At 49.7% G+C, this 16,061-nt stretch overlaps 1 long non-coding RNA gene across 1 annotated transcript in view; it reads right to left on the bottom strand.

Moving 5' to 3' along the window:
• Window positions 1-1,261: 1,261 nt before the first annotated feature.
• LOC125947325 (uncharacterized) overlaps window positions 1,262-16,061 on the bottom strand; it is a 42,006-nt gene continuing 27,206 nt past the window's right edge. The window contains exon 3 of the long non-coding RNA XR_007468186.1: window positions 1,262-1,366. This is a non-coding gene — a long non-coding RNA (uncharacterized LOC125947325). The remainder of the gene's footprint in view (window positions 1,367-16,061) is intronic.

Here is a 16,061-nt window from a genome sequence, read left to right as displayed (position 1 = left end):
TGATGCAAAAAAAGTTAATACCACTTCTTCCTCCAAGACTAAACACAAAATCTTCCGCGGCCTTTCGTTGTGTGTACAATGTTTTGCCCAATTTCAAGTAAATATTAATAAAAACAGCGTTTCTCGAATATATTATGTGGTTGAGATGCTAGAAAACGCCTTGTGGAAAACGTCTTTGTCTAAGTTTGTGTTTGTGAATTAGTTGTGTCATATTTGTCATAATCATAAAGTCGCGCCTGCCCAACGTCTCGCTCTAAGAAGCAGAATAAAGCATGCGCCACGTTGTAAAGTAGGGTTGGAGAGGTGCATTTAAGTAGGTTAAGAAAAGTGAGAAAATATATTTTTAGTCACATCCAAAAAAACATAATTAAACAGAGTAAAATTCAATCTTAGTTAGGTCGACTACATCTATGTATATAAGGTAGCGCCTGTTATAAGCAGACAAAATGTGGGAGTAGCATTCACCTAACTTACATGCCCTTGCTCATAACAGCACATTTAGGCCTTAGATATGCGTGTAAATGAAAGGACAGTAGGCAATACATATATGTATGTCTGGTTACATTTTCGAGCAAACAAACTCAGATGAGAAACGTGAGCCTGTATGGTTCTCAAGCATTCATAAGTTAACGTTGCAATGTATTTTGGAACCTGTATACTCCGAAAGACATTCATGCAAAAAGATTCTAACCTGGTCTGGTCTTAATACAGGTGTATTGTCACAAATCGAATAGCGTGCGTTGTTGTGTTGTCCTCGGTGAGCACCGGCCCTGACAACCTACCATGGGAAGCTACACCCCTTCGCCAATAAACAGAGCAGCAATAAACGACGTATTTGAACAACATATAAATTATATTACTTTACTTTCACATCACCATCACAACAACGGGACAAAGCTCGCCATGTAGCGGGCCGCGTGACCGCTTCGTCACTGAGAATGAGCTCTATTCGGAAGGAAATACATTTCCATATTGCGTGTCTCATAACAGTACTTAACGCTTCACAATTTCTTTTCTTATATAAACATATACCAGGCGATCTGATTTGTAGAGAGCTGCTCATTTTGTCTTCGGAGCACAAATTGCAGCGACTGAATGTTTCACACAACAAGGTACATAAATTTATTCACACGATATTTACAGTACATGAAAATTGAAACGCGACCTCATTTCCCGTAAATTTAGATATATTCCGTGAAATAATTTATGGGCATTTTCTCAACGGAAAGCATGGTGGCGCTCTTTCTACCTGCCTTCTTTTTATCCAATAAGCTGTTGTATTGTAGGCGCATGCTGCTCGACAGCCTGGCTTGTATCCGTAACATATGTCACAAGGAGAGGGGCATCTTTTGTCTGAACGGCAGCCCTGTAAAAAGAATGCCATTCATAGTTTCATACAGAACGACAATGCAGCTTCTCAGTACGACAGCATTTTAGCTAATTATTTCCTATTATTTAGCAGGAAATTAACTAAGTTGCCCAATAGAAACATGGCGGAAAAAATATTCTGCATAAGCAACCGGCTAGGAATACCCATTTTGCAACACCACTTTCATCTGCCCAGTTGGACGAAAAACAATTGGAAATATTTTATGCGTAGTGGAGCTTAATTTAAATTAGAATAAAGCACTGTTACAACAACTGACACGTTTGCTTGACTCTAAAAGCAAAAACCTCGCACTAACAATGAAACTACATGTTTTTATTGCGATAACAATTATGTGGACATTCCAAGCGCATTTTTGTCGTCGCAGTCGTCGTTGCCGTAATGTTCCGTATAAAGTCCAACCATGATAGAATCGTCGCCGCCCGCCGTGCGTTGTGTGCGCGAGTGAAGGCGTGCGGAGGTGAGCCGGCAACCGCAGCTTAATATCGCGCACGCGACAGAGGAAGGCGGCCTGAAGCGCGTGCTCTTCGTTTACGCGCGAAGAACGGGGAGTAGGCGACGGAGAGGAGAGTGGGGGGAGGGGCTAGGAGTGTGCGTTCTGCTTACGCGGCTGCTGCTCGCGGAGCTATCTTGAAAGCGATCTGCGACGCGGCTGAAGTGTTCGCCCGCGGCGGCCTCATCTTCAAAGCGATATGCGATGGGCCAAAGAGCATTCGCCGAGTGCCCATAGCTTCGTATGCGCTGCGCTTTCGACGTGTAGTTCGCGTTGAAGCGAGAGCCAGCGCGAACGTCAGTTTGCTCTCTTCCGCTGCCGCGATTTCTCACTCCAGAGTTTTCACGAGCTCCCGCGGTCATCGAGCGAGGTGTGCTCATGTTTACCTGTGCGCGCCGGACACTGTGCTTGTTTATTTAGTTAGTAGGCGAATATTTACAACTTCATATGGCCGATAAAGCTACTTGCCTTACTTCGTATAGCTGTCTACCAATTTGCTATCGCAATCGATGCTTCGCTTTTCGGGCGAGACTGCGACTTTTTTTCTAAAAACTCGGAATCTACCAGATCATCAAATTGAACAGCAACACTATCGCTTTTCATCATCACTTCTGGTGATTTGAGTGCTCAACTTCCACAATAGTGAATATTGAAGATGTACTTCCGGTCATGATATATGCTAGATTTAGTGTAGTATTTATGTAAGCAACACAAATGCTTGACATGTGCATTGTATTATTGAGCTATCCTCTCTAAACGATTGTATTTTCGAATTCCTTGGTGTTTGCACTCACATCATTTGCGTGTATAGTGATATTACCCCGTCATTTTCAACTTAGTCTTCATCGGAGACCGTTTCAGCATATAACTTAATTTGAATGTTTTGGCCAGTAACAATGAGATACCACACTCCAGTCACCAATTCGGCCATGCAGCGCTCACTGAGAGCGAGACGTAAACAACTGTCATAGGTTGGTCGCAACAAAGAAAAAAAATTTCTTCCCACGGAGAGTTGTAAAATTATTTAATAAATTGAAGCATATAATAATTCATTTATTGTAAAGAGAAAAGGCTGCCAAGGAGCAGAGAAGAAAAATATTGGTTTTGGGAAATCTTGCAAATAGGAACGCGGTGAGATAGAATGACCGGATGGTGGGGGGACGTTTTAGGAACAAGAAAGCGGGGTTCAACCTGAGCATAATCGATTGTCGGCAAGCAGTGTGGTCGAGCCGCGTACGTCGCTACCGGGAACGGGCGGTCGCTAAAAATAAGGACGCAGGCGAATGGTAACTACCTAATTGACTGCGGAGCTAAAGGACACAATAGAGAAATGAACCTACTGGACTGCGGAGCTAAACGAGAGAATGAAGAAATGAACGGACGAGTTACAAGTCGGGTTGGGCTCTACCGATCAGAAGACATAGTGTCCTGCTTCCCGCAAACGTCTATGCTAAAGGTTTCGTGCGAAGGGGTAACCACACGAAAGGGGTCATCGCAGTCAAGATTCTGTGGGGGCGTGAGGGTGCCACTTCGAAGAAATACGTGCATTGCTGCTTGCATTGTTGCGAAGCTAAACAGACGTTACTTGCGGGTTACAGGTGGGGTAGTAGGCTGAAGCTGGTCGAGCCTGATATGTAGCCTCTGTAAGTGGATCCTGAAAAACTCGCCTGCAACACGGTTTTCTTACCCATGGAGTCTCTCAGCTGCGCTAAATCCGAGGCAATTCTAAATTGTTGAGCGAAGTCCAAGTAACACGAAAGGCATCTTCGCCACCAAGTACTGTCTATCGAGTGTGGCAGTCAACCACGGCTTCACTTGAGGGTGTAGGCGCTCGACCTTGCCGTTGCTCACTGGGTGCTAAGCCATGGTGTGATGAAGCCATGTGCCAAGCAGTCGTGCAAGGGCATAAGAAAGGAAGCTATGAAACCATTAGCCTCATTCAGTGGTAATATGCATGGAGCAGCCGTATCGTTATACCCAAGTGGCATTAAAAGTCTGCGTCACTCTGCGGCCATGAAGTCTTGCAGCGGAGTTGCCTCGGGCCATCTTGAGGGTGAGTCGACACATGTGAGGAGATATTTGAAATCTTGGGAGTGACCAAAAATGTCCCAACAAGTATAAGTTCACATGGTCAAAAGGGTTCTCCGGTGGCTGAAACGGCTGCACTGCTGTTTGCGTGTGATGGGTCAGTTTCAGCGCCTGACAGGCTTGACAGGCTTCTTTTTTTTCAAGCGAAGTTTGTATACGCTAGCCTGCGCCGGCGATTCAACGCTAAAAAAACCAGCCGCTCTTAGAGCTGTACAGGTGGTCGGCACACGCTCGTGCCACTGCTCCATCGTTCGTCGTGGTAGTCTACTTCCACAGCTGACTGCGTTGCCGCTAATCCTTCCAGAGTAGAATTTCACTTCTCTTCTGTCGTCGTAATGTGGATGCCGCGTTTACGGGGGTATGAGCCATTGCTTAAGGTTGTCTGAGCCATTCCTTATCTTACGTAATGAACAGATTTATTTTGAAGAAGTTTCAAGGAAATCCATCCCGACTGAACGCACTCGGGAAAAGGCTCGTCGTGAACGTGTCGATTCTAGCTTGAGGGCTTCCAAAGCCCAGGTTGAAGCGTCAGCTAACAGCAGCGGACCCCGAGTTGAGGGAGCGCTATATTGAGGCCAAACGTCAGCGAAGTGCCGCCCACCCCTAGTTGCCGGAGCACGATGTTGAGGCCAAACGCAGCGTCGTCTAGCCTTCAAGGACACCGACAATGATGGTGCACGCCTCGGCAACGCTAGCGCCAACTTCCCTCGGTGCGACGGCCAGGTTTCAACGCGAGTTTCTCAACCAGAACTTCGGAGCCAGCTACAGTGCGTGTGGCCGGTTGTGGTTCGAGCACAACGTGGTACTCGTCAGGGCAATTCGTTGGGGGGATCACCGAAGAAACACATCACAAGCTTAGCTACCCCAATTTCCTCGACAGGAGAAGGGCTACATTTTTTTGCCTGCTTATACGAAATGGTTTCTGATAAGCTTCTGCGAAAACGCACGGATGTCTCGGTGGCTTAGCCACGGCAGGGAATCGAATATCGGCCACGAAAATTAATGCGGCCTCAACAGGAGAGGAGGTGCCTAGGACGTGTCACAAGTCACCATTCCTGTTGTTAACAAAAGTTGCAGTTGAGCGTCCTGAAATGACGAGCCTTCTTCCAAAAATAGACACGGCTTAGGGTCATTCTACTTGGCGATGGGTAGGGCTTAGAAATGCAAAGACCCAGCCGACACTGCACAGATCCGGGATCATTGCATGAGCTGCCCGAGTTTGCGGGTCTGGAAATAAAATTTTAGAAATAAAGAAAAGTTTTCGAAGCTGTCGGTTCGAGTAGCAGAAACTGTTGATCTTGAATGCAAAGCTTAGTTGCTGGTTGGTTGGAGTTTAAAAAGTCGTAGTTTCGCCCGAAAGGCGAAGCATCGATTGCGATAGCAAATTAGTGGACAGCTATACAAAGTAAGGATAGTATTATATCGTCCGTGTAAACTTGTAAGCATAGACCCACCAACTAAGTTAAAAAGCATGGCACCATCCGTGCACAAGCAAACATGAACGCATCTCACTCGATGGCCGCGGAAACTCGCTGTGAAAATGATGGAGTGAGTCAGCACGGCAGCTGCAACGAATGAATTGAGCTTCGTGCCGGCGCTTGCATCAACGTGATCTTAGCCGTGAAGACACAGGGAAGGCGGACTCTGCCCCCGCCCCAGATGGCTTCGAAGATACAGCGGCGCGGGCGGGCGCTCGCGGCACGGAACGGGATGGCATTCGGGACGGCATTCAAAGCCCGGCAATCTCCACAAGGCCGCCAGAGGCTATTGTCCTGCTTTTATAACATGTGGAGGAGTGAATAATAATTGCTGGGCGAAGGTTGAATAAGGCGTAAGTGGCGGCTTGAATGCGTGTCGGTGATGTGAGATCACCCTGATACAGACTGCGCAGCTGTGCCACTGACACGCGCTGGAATAACTATAGGGACCGAGGTTAGGTCCACTATAACCATGCGTCAGTCGGCGAGCGAAAGCACAAGGAAACGTTCCGGCCGATGGCAGGAGCAGGAGAAGTTATCTTTTATTCTGCTATTTTTTAACCTCGCAGCACGCAGCACGAGGAACGAGGCACATGCGCATGACCATGCACCTGAGCGCGCTATAAATAACAGGCGGCCAATCAAGATGACGATGGCCGCTAGAGGGCTCCCCCTGTTAGGATTTATAATTTTCTTTGTAACACAAAAAGATTGCCTTAATAATATTTTCCCATTTTTCCATGATTGCTTTATTACTCATTAAATAAATTATAGTTGTAGAAAATTCAAAAAGTAATGTCACAAAATCACAATTATTTAATTATTATTATTATTCAAAATTCACGTATATCCTTTACTGTATTTAATTTATTATTAAACTCATATTACTATTCCTATGTAGGCAAGGCTGACTAACATAGTACAGACTACATAATTTCCCATCTTCAATTATTCATTTATTTTCCTTACTTTTTATTACTTAATTATTTCTAAACTAATTTATTTTAAATGTCGATCACAATACCACCCGCTTCGTGGCCTATTCCCCACAGTGGGTTGTGCCATTGATCGAGGCGTAATAATCATCATCATAAGAAGCGCCGCGTGCACGGGCGCCCACGAAACGGCCTTCCGTGTCGGGCGGTCGGTAAATCCTTTGTTTCCGCGGTGGTAAAGTGGTGCAAAGCGCATAATACTGGCGAAGTCGCCAGGTCGGCGGGTTTGACTCTGTCTGTAGCCACAACTTCTTCACATCCGTTGAGCTCGATGGTGACAGTTTTTTCTGTCTTGCTGAGCACCTTCTAAGGACCGCCGTAGGGAGGCGTAAGGGATGGACGAAAACGTGGCTCGCTGAAGCCATGTCCTTGCTGACAAAAACGCCAGTTGACGATGCATCCCGGCTAGGGCAAGGACGCAGGCGTGAAAGCCGCGGTGGCCCAGTCGGCTAAGGCGTTGCGCTGCTGAGCACGAGATCGCGGGATCGAATCCCGGCCGCGGCGGCCGCATTTCGATGGAGGCGAAATGCAAAAACGCCCGTGTGCTTGCGTTGTAGTGCACGTTAAAGAACCTCAGGTGGTCAAAATTAATCCGGAACCCTCCACTACGGCGTGCCTCATAATTAGAACTGGTTTTGGCACGTAAAACCCAAGAAAGAAGAAGAAAAGAGGACACGTAGCTGTTGAAAGTAACTGTCTGAATCGTGCATGGCGACAGTAGCTGGCACGAAAAATTCACCAGGCATACGCAACGTTGTGCCATAGACTAACTACGCAGTTGTGCCGCCGAGGTCTTCCTTGAAAGACGAGCGCACGCCAAGCAGGGCGAGAGGAAGATCTTCAGCCCAAGAAGCGCGAGCCTGACGAGCCATCAAGGCGGCTTTTAGTTGACGATGAAGGTGTTCGACAATTCCATCGACCGATGGGTGGTACGCGGTAGTATGGACATGGCGGACGCCAAGTAGCCACGTGCCTTCGCGGAAGAGATCGCATTCAAACTGCCGGCCGCGATCGGTTGTAACAACGCTGGGGCATCCGAAGCGTGAGATCCAGCCACTGACAACGCTGAAGCCAGGGTAAAGCCGTTACGTCGGTGAGAGGAAACGCCTCAGGCCAGTGGGTATAACGGTCCACACAAGTGAGAATGTAGTGAGCACCTCTGGATGGTGGGAGTGGGCCAACAATACCGATGTGAACGTGATCGAACCGAGCGTCGGGTGGTCGAAAGGAGTGAATTGGTGATTTTGTGTGTAGTGTCGTCTCGGAGCGTTGACAATGAAGGCATTCACGCGCTCAGCGGCACACGTCGCAGTTCATCCTCGGCCACACAAAGCGGGTCGTAATGAGACGCTGCGTAGCACGAACTCTGGGAGGAGTTGCGCCGTGAAGCTTGTCGAATATTCGACAGTGGAGCCGGAGTGGGGACAAAAGACCGTGTTCGTCCCCGTGAGACGTCGCAAGCTATTGTGGAACAGAGGGGAACGACGGACGACGCCAGTGACGTGGTGGATCAGCGGATGTCCCGAAGTTCGACGTCTGTAAGTTGCGCCGCGGCCATTTCTTCTAAATAGAGTGTGGGCGTTGATATTGCGTCGATACGGGAGAGGGCATCTGCGGCCGCGTTGAGTGGGCCTTCAATGTACCGAACGCCCACGTCGAATTCGGAGATAAAGTTGAGGTGCCGTATTTCTCGTGCGGTATAAGTCTTGTGGTTACCGCGAAAAGTGAATGTTAAAGGCTTCTGGTCCGCGAGGACATAAAAGCTTGCGCCTTCCAGCATGTGTCAGAAATGTCGAATGCCTAAGTACACCGCCAGCAGCTCACAACCAAACGTGCTGTATTCCGTTTCTGCAGGTTTCAGTTTCTGCGAGAAAAGCCGAGTGGGCACCAGGACTTGCGCTGGAAGTGAGGTAACACCGCGTCGACAGCCGTACTAGATGCATCGGTGATGAGACGCTGTGATGATGTGTATAGTGGCGTGTGGTGGTGACAAGACAAATAGCGTGACAAGCCAGCTTGAAGTGATGGTGATTGTATGGCAGCAGCAAGAGAATTGGTGATGATGATAACAGAAGAAGACGATCACGTGCCCCGAGCAAGGAAGCGGCGTTAGAGCACGAGAGGGCGCAGAGCGTGAAAGCGAGCGACAGCCTCGAACGTCTGCTCGCAGAACGGCGGTTCAAGGCTCGGGTACCGGCGAGCGGGTGTCCTGCTACCGTGCGGACCTGGTCGGAGATCCAGCTCACGGCTGGGCTCTCCTGCGCACCAGCGGCGTGCTGTTATAGTGGCCGGGTGCAGTGCTTCATGCTGGGGACCGGGACGCCTGAGCTACCTCACCGCTGAGTGAGCCCGATGACTGGCGACCGGGTGTCCTGCTACCGTCGGGACCTGGTCGGAGATCCCGCTCATGGCTGAGCTCTCCTGTGGACCAGCGGCCTGCTGTAATAGCGGCCTGGTGCAGTGCTTTCTGCTGGGCACCGGACGCCTGAGGTTCCTGTCTGCCGACCGAACCCGACGTTCTACCGGCCGAGGCGTTACAGGCCAGGCGTTACGGACCAGCTACAGCAGTGTTCTACCGGCCTGCTCTTCCCCTACTTCCACGTCGCGACAAGGCGCGGCGTGATGATGATGGCATAAGACGTGGCCGTAGCAAGCAACACACGAGGTATCTTCAAGTGTCAGACGACACAGCGACGCACTACGCAACAACCGCCATGGTCACCGCAACGACGAGACACACCGTCGAGTCGTGATGCATGAGTGCTAGGCACATCCTTATATAGAAGGACAAAGGACTTCGCAAACTCTAGTCCTTGTGTACGTAAAGCATCTTTAACGTGTTAGCGTGTCTGTAAAAAGTATGTGTTTCGTGTAACAAGCTCCCGTCTGCCGTGTCATTATTAAGGGATCCTGGGCCCAACGGAAACATCCCGTTTGTTTTCCATCACAATCTGGCGAGAGGAAACCGGTTCTCTCTCGTTCAGTGAGCCGTGCCGAACCGTTCCGTCAGAGCCGGGTCTTCTGCTGGGTGCGACTATCGCTCCATCTATTAGAGGTGCGAGAAAGGAACTGCCCTCCCGCCTTTGCTCGGAACAGTCGCCTCCACCCCCTCGCCTTCGGCTGTCTTTTGAGCCGCGCTTTTTGAACAACGAGTGAGTCGTGGTTAAAGTAAGCGGCGGTTCTTTCGGAGAGAGAACCGGCACTCTTTCTCCAGAAGAACCGTCGCTCACTTTTACTGAACCAAGGCTCGCTTGCTCTTAATTCTTAATAAACATCTGCTCACAAGATCCGGCTCGCTCCTGAGAGACACATCTTTACACGGTAGTCGCCGCACGGGCGCCAATCTCTTGGGTCACGCTTGGGAACCATGTGGAGAGCTGACGACCAACTGCTCGACGAAGGACGGATGATGCCCATTTGCAGCATGTGGTCGAATTCTCTTTTGGCGATGGCAAGGCGGACCCCAGCGAGGCATCTGGGTCGGAAAACACTGGAGGGCCAGTAGTAACAACGTGATGCGTGACGTTGTGACGTACTGTCAGCTCAACGTTGGAAGGTTTCGTGATGGCTTGGGGGTCTTGACAGAATTGGGGCGTACATATATGATGGTATCTGAGGCGCCGTTCCAGTGGTAATATCGTAGGTGCGAGGATGCCTTGTATATACATACTGGTCGTCGTGTCGACGAGCACGAAGATAGGTCTGCGACGACGAATACCCAACAAAAGGTGCGTCGTACACTTACGTCGAAGGTAAGAGAGCGCTGACCATATGTGTTGATAGCAGAGCTAGTGGCTGCTTGAAGGGGTGCAGTTTTCTGAGAGCGCTACTGGTCTACAACGCACGGCAGGAACGACACTGACCTCTGCTCCTGTGTCCACGAGAAATCGATGTCCGGCAATCCTGTCAGCGACGTAGAACAGGCGGCTTGTCGTACGGCAAGAACCGCTGGCCACCATCAGTGGCTCTGCGGTGTTTCCCTACCAGCCGCAAGGGGAACGGCACTGACATGCACTGGCACCGAAGTTGCTGTGGTGCCAGCAGTATACGCGGCGACGAGGGCTTGAACAGCACTTAGACCTAGGAGACGATCTGGAAAGGGAATCGCAGCCTCATCGACGAGGGTGGGAAGCAGGCCGTAGTGCATTAACAGTCTGGGCAAGGTCATCGCTCACTTGCTCAAGACGAAACTGACGGTCTTCGAAATGCGACAGCGGAACGGTAGATGGTAGATGTCATCGCCACAGTACTTCTTGCTGAGTAGTCAAGGACACGATCGGCAACTCAGCCAGCTTGCCGAGGGACAGGCCATCTGGTGAGGAAGCCAAGGTAATAACCACATTCTGCGGTAGACGCTGAAGGAACAGTTCTCGCAGCAGCGAGTCTACTGCCACTGAGAAGCCTTCGCATGCGACTTAGAAGTTCCGACGGTCGCCGGTCGCCGAGCTACTCTTCATTGAGAGGCTGCTGAAGACGTCTGCGCACAGACAGAGACGTGCCGTGCAGCGCCGTCGTCTTTAAGTGGTCATAGGGGGCGGCTTCGTGGGGCGCGTCCACAACGTCGTAGAACTCCGCAAAACAACGACATTGTATTCGTGGCAATAGCTTGCACAGAAAGGTAAATTACACCTTAACGTATGGAGATAATAAAACTAGTTTTTATTAAATTTTTGATACTCTAATTCATGTGCATTTGATCGGAGATCATATTGTCGCAAATTATGTTCCTATGTTGTTTATTTGAAAAGGTAAACTGAAGGCTGTAGGCCAAACCACTGTATGATGAATGAAAACTTAAAATACGGCTGTCATGTGAAGCACTAAAATGACAAGTTTCTGCAGTATTGATTTTACGTTCGTTTGAATAATACGTTTTCCAAAGCATTACTGTCGATAATAACCATAAACACTGACAAAAGGTAAGCATTGCGTTTGGTACGCATTGTTTACACTATGCAGACTTTTTGAGTGCATCAGGAATAGCGGATACTTCATCTATACTTGTCAGTGATGTACAGTGAAGGTTGCAACTAAAAACAGAGAAAAAATACTTTGTCGGAAGTTATTCCAAAACAAAGCTTCAGTGCGCAAAGAAGTTGCTTATGGGTGTGCTTCAGGTAGTGTATTGAAATGGGGTTTTTGGCCGCGTGTCTGGAATATTCTGGAGCCAAGCTCTACACTTGATGGAAACAAAAGTTACAGCGACGTTTCATTTCGTGAACGCGGGTTGCGCGCAAGCGTATGGACTAAAGCCCCTGGAAAAAACCTAAAGTAGTGCCATTCGTGTCAATGTGCAGGCACCTCCTCTCACCTGTGTTCTGTAGATTGTAAACCAAGTTAGTTGAGGTGCGAAGCCCATCCAGTGTGGCGCTTAGCCGAAAAGATGTGCTCGTGCAATTATCCCGCTAGGGCACAGCAGGGCGATGTGGTTCGCAGCGGTGTTTGTTGGGAGAGGTTCGAGAGAAGGCAAAATGGGAAAAGGTAACGTTGAGTACGGCAATGGAATGTATGTAGAAATAAGTGGCCTGATTTGTGTCGTGCCTGACGGTGTAAAATTATGCCGTATTCAATCAGTGGGAGGAATTCCTAAGAAGCGACCACCACCACATCCAGCTCTAGGCAGTCCAGAGGGCCAACGACATCGCAACAGGATTACGCCTCCCGGTGCCATCGTGGGCGAAGCCACCGACTTGACCTGAGGAAGCCTTCGGCTCCCCCTGGCCACAGTTTCTCAGGACCAATTAAAGTTTTTGTCACCGTAATTCAATCATTCAATCAACAGAAGTACTCGCATTGTCTTTAGATGCATGACATAATGCCCCCGAAAAAGACAGGTATTTTTTACTCTCTTTAATCTGAGAAGTTTATGCCGATAGTGCGGTTCCGACTTCTTCACTCGTTTAGGGGTACACCGTGCCATAAAAGTCCTTGATAGAAAATTTCAGTCAAGTAAGCGCTTGTACTGGGAAAAACCATTCCCGCAAGCAAGCAAGGCCAAACGCGAGTGCATTTGCATGCACACGCGCTCAGCGCTGACGCTACTGAAGGCAGAGCCAATGCAATGCAAATGGACATCCGGTTAAGTTCCGCGGTGCTCAGAAATCGCAAGGTTTCAGTAGTAGTAGTAGTAGAGGTTGAGGAAAAGAGAAAAGATGCATGTTTCTGCAGCCCTTATAGGGAGCACGGCTCAGCATCTGAGGGGCGGGGAAGGGGGGATAGAAAGTAGGAAAAGTGTTTCATTCGTGACGCACTATGTCTTTAGAAGGTGGATAAAGCGCCATCTTGAGTGTACGCTCGTTTTTTAAGCGGAGCTTTTAGGTTCCCAAGTGTCGGCTGTGGTGCTAGTGGTGGCGGTGTCACACTGAAATGTGAGCCGATCCTGACGATTGTGCAGAAAGGGTCCAAGCTCAATGGCAAATACCCCTTTCGTGTGGGCCGATCCTGATGATAGTGCAGAAAGGGTCCAAGCGCAATGCCACATACCAGGGACAAAAAAGAAAGAGAGAGAGAAAGAAAGAACGAGAGAGAATTTAGGAGAGAGAGAAAAAAGGAGAGAGAGATAGAAAGAGATAAGGAAAGAAAGACAAATAAAGAGAAAGAAAGATCGAGAGAGAGAGAGCGAAAAAAAAGAAAATAACCAGCCCTTGCCCTGCCAAGAAAATTGGAGTAAGCAAAGGTTGTCGTTTGTGTACTTGGCCTACTATTTTCCCTTCCCTTTCCCACTACTTTTTGTTTACTATCCTTCTACTTTTGTTTCCATTTCGTGCAACTTTTCTTCCGTTGCTTTGTACGTTTCCTTCCCTCGACGTATACATTTAATAAACATTTATGTTTTATTACCGTCACATGTCGTGAACTTTACGTTACCCTGACGAAGGTCAGATACACACATGACAAGCTTCGCTTACCCCCATTTTCTCGACAGAGAAGGCCTGGTGATTTTTAAGCGCAGTTTTATAGGCTAACACGTTTCGGCGGTCGGGGTGGTGGTGGTGGTGGCGGCGGTGTCACGCTGAAAAGACGGCCGTTCCTGGCGATAGTGCAGAAACGGTCCAAGCTCTTTGGCACATGCCAGGGACGAAAAATAGAGAGACGAAGAAAGAAAGAGAGAGAGAAAAAAATAGAGAGAGAAATACCGAGAGATAGAGAGAGTGAGCAAGAAAGAAAGATAGAAAATTACCACGAAGGTCAGACAAAGAAAGAAAGAGACTGAGAGACAGAAAGAGAGAGAAAGAAAGAAAGAGACAAAGAAAGATGGATGGAGAGAGAGAGAAAAGAAAGAGAAAGAAAGAAAATCACCACGAAGGTCAGATACACACACAAGCATCGCCCACCCCCACTTTCTCAACATGGGAAGGGCTGGTGATTTTTTTCTTGTTTACTTGGTCGGGGCTTACCGCCAGCGCTGTACGCGCCGAGGCAACGGCGTCGGAGCCCTGGTGCCATGGGGCGCCGGAGACGCAGGTCCCGCACTAGCGAACCGACGCCGTTCGAGCCCGGATGCACCCGGTCGTGCTCGCGGCTCTCGCGTTGTTAATTGCCTTGTTTCCTTGTTGGCGCTGCTGCAGCTGCTAGAAGAGAAGGCAGAGGCGAATAGGCGTCGTTGGCGCTAATTTATTTGTTTTTATTGCGATAGCAATTATATGGACACTCAAAAGCAGATTTCTGCCGTCGGCGTCGCCGTCGCCGTGAGGTTCCGTATGACGTCAATGGAGATGAAATCGTCGCCGCGCGCCGAACGCTGTATGTGCGAGTGAAAGGGCGCGAGGGGCGCGCGCTTTCACGGGGAGTGAACGCACGGCGGAGAACAAACGCGCGTTCTGCGCCGTGCTCGCTTAAGGGCTGCAGAAGTAGGCGTCTCTTTCCTCCATTACAATCACCATATATGTAGAGCAAACGCGCCTTCTTCCTACGCGCGAGAGGCCGTGGGGGAGGGGGGGGGGAAGGGAGGCGACAGTTTAGCTGCGGCACCAAGTGCCTATTTATATCAGAGGCTCCGGCAACAGTCACCAACGCCGCACGCATTTTGAGCGAACGCGGGCTAAACGCCGACGGCGTCGACAACAGTTCTGCGTGTTGCCGGTGCTGCTGCATGTCCAAGTTTATACAGCTGATAAAGCTAATATCATTACTCCGTATAGCTCTCTGGAAATTTGCTATCGCAATTGATGCTTCGCCTTTCAGGTGAAACTGCGACAACTTTTTTCCAGGGGCTTTAGTATGGACGCCGCAAACAGGCACAGCCAACACCGCGGCGTCGAAGCGCAAACGGAAGGGGTGCGAACGCGGTCGCGGACACTGCATTGACCTCGACTGTGCAACGCCTGGGTGCCACAGAGAAAGCGCATGTTATTGCGATAGCAGTTATATGGACACTCCAAAGCGGATTTCTGCCGTCGGCGTCGTCGTCGCCGTCAGGTTCCGCATGACGTCAACGGCGATGAAAATATCGCCGCGCACCGGACGCTGTATATGCGAGTGAAAAGGCGCGAGAGAAGCGCGTTTTCACGGTGAGCGAACGCACGGCGGAGAACAAACGCGCGTTCTGCACCGTGCTCCCTGAAGGGCTGCAGAACTAAGCGTCTCTTACTCCTTTAAAATCACCATATATAGAGAGAAAACGCAACTTCCGTCGCGCGAAAGGCCGTGGGGGGACAGGAGGGAGGGAGGTGAGGCGTCGTTTAGCTGCGGCACCAAATGCGTATTTATATAAGAACGTTGCGACGCGAGAAGGTGGTAAAGACTTCCGACGCTGCTCGACGAGTTTCCCGTTCTGATATCGTCGAAAACCTCCGAGCCGCCGCCCCCAGAGGCCCCGGCAACAGTCACCAACGCCGCACGCGTTCGGTGCGAACGCGGGCAAAACGGCGACTGCTCGAAAACATTTCTGCGCGTTGCTGGTGCTGCTGCATGTCCAAGTTTATACAGCTGATAAAACTACTATCCTTACTCCGTATAGCTCTCTACTAAGTTGCTATCGCAATTGATGCTTCGTGTTTCGGGTGAAACTGCGACAATTTTTTTTTGCTGCACATGCACAAAAGAGAGGCCGCGAACATGCAAGCGAGCATCGTGGTGTGAAGTACGAACGGAACGCGCGCGAACGCGGTCATTCTCTTCTCCACCTACCTCTACCCCTCCCGTGGTCCAGCTCAATGCCCGCACTGCGGTGACCCCCCCTTGCATATGGTCTGGCTTTGCCAAGACATTCCCCACGTCCCTCCCGTTCCAAACCCCACCCTCACCTCCTGGGAGGAGCGGCTGATCGACGCGACGGCGACTGGCCAGCAATGGCTGGTCGACCGTGCCGAGGCGGTGGCTGCTACCTATGGGGCCCCGGACTAAGGGCTCCACCTTCGAGGCACAACTGATCACGATATTTTAATAAAGTTAATTCTCCCAGGTGCCTCTTCCTCCTCCGGTGCTCGCTTCCCTTGCGGAGAGAAAAATAATTTGGGTGATTTCACAGACGGGACATGTACTATTGCACGTAACCTACATCTTGCAATTCTGTGAAGCGTTGTCACACCCCGAATGACTGTTAAATCGTAGAAAAGATAAATGGCTACAAGACACCTACATTAGCGTTGCGACCTCAGGTATTCTCCTTTATGACGTCG

The sequence above is a fragment of the Dermacentor silvarum genome, chromosome 8, assembly GCF_013339745.2.
Source record: "Dermacentor silvarum isolate Dsil-2018 chromosome 8, BIME_Dsil_1.4, whole genome shotgun sequence".
Lineage (NCBI taxonomy): Eukaryota > Metazoa > Arthropoda > Arachnida > Ixodida > Ixodidae > Dermacentor > Dermacentor silvarum.
This window is presented reverse-complemented; position numbering and strand designations above follow the sequence as displayed.